Source organism: Sesamum indicum, linkage group LG7, assembly GCF_000512975.1.
Source record: "Sesamum indicum cultivar Zhongzhi No. 13 linkage group LG7, S_indicum_v1.0, whole genome shotgun sequence".
Lineage (NCBI taxonomy): Eukaryota > Viridiplantae > Streptophyta > Magnoliopsida > Lamiales > Pedaliaceae > Sesamum > Sesamum indicum.
The window spans coordinates 4,018,651-4,019,179 of NC_026151.1; positions in this window are offsets into that span (position 1 = coordinate 4,018,651).

Here is a 529-nt window from a genome sequence, read left to right on the forward strand (position 1 = left end):
TAAAATAGCTAAAGTAAAATGTAAATAAGCAAAAAAAAGAATCCCAAAAGGGTAAAGGAGGAGGGCTGATATATCATCTTGTTTGTTTTTTGCAGTGATTCACTGTCTTGTGATTTACTCTCCCTTTCACTGTCTTTGTGTCTGTAACTTTATTCCCAAAACCAATAAACAAACACACAAGAAATACATTGAGAGTGGAAAAAGGGAAAAGCCTAAGGCCCAGACTTTATTCTTCCTGCTGTTTGTGGTTAAAAGAGTGTAAATAGAAATCAAGAAAGAGAGAGAGAGAGAGAGAGAGAGAGAGAGAGTGCGTTGTGTCAGTTTCTCCTTACGTTCCAAAACTTGGGTGTCTTCATTCAGACACCTCTTTCTTTCACTTCTCTTTATCTTCCCAGTGCTCACACTAAGTACCATAATTTGCTTAAGCTCAAATGGGGTTTTTGCTAGTTATCTTTTGACTCTTTTTCTCACTTTGCAGTGTTTATATCCACCTGGGATTTCTCAGCAAACCATGAACTGTCTGCTTATA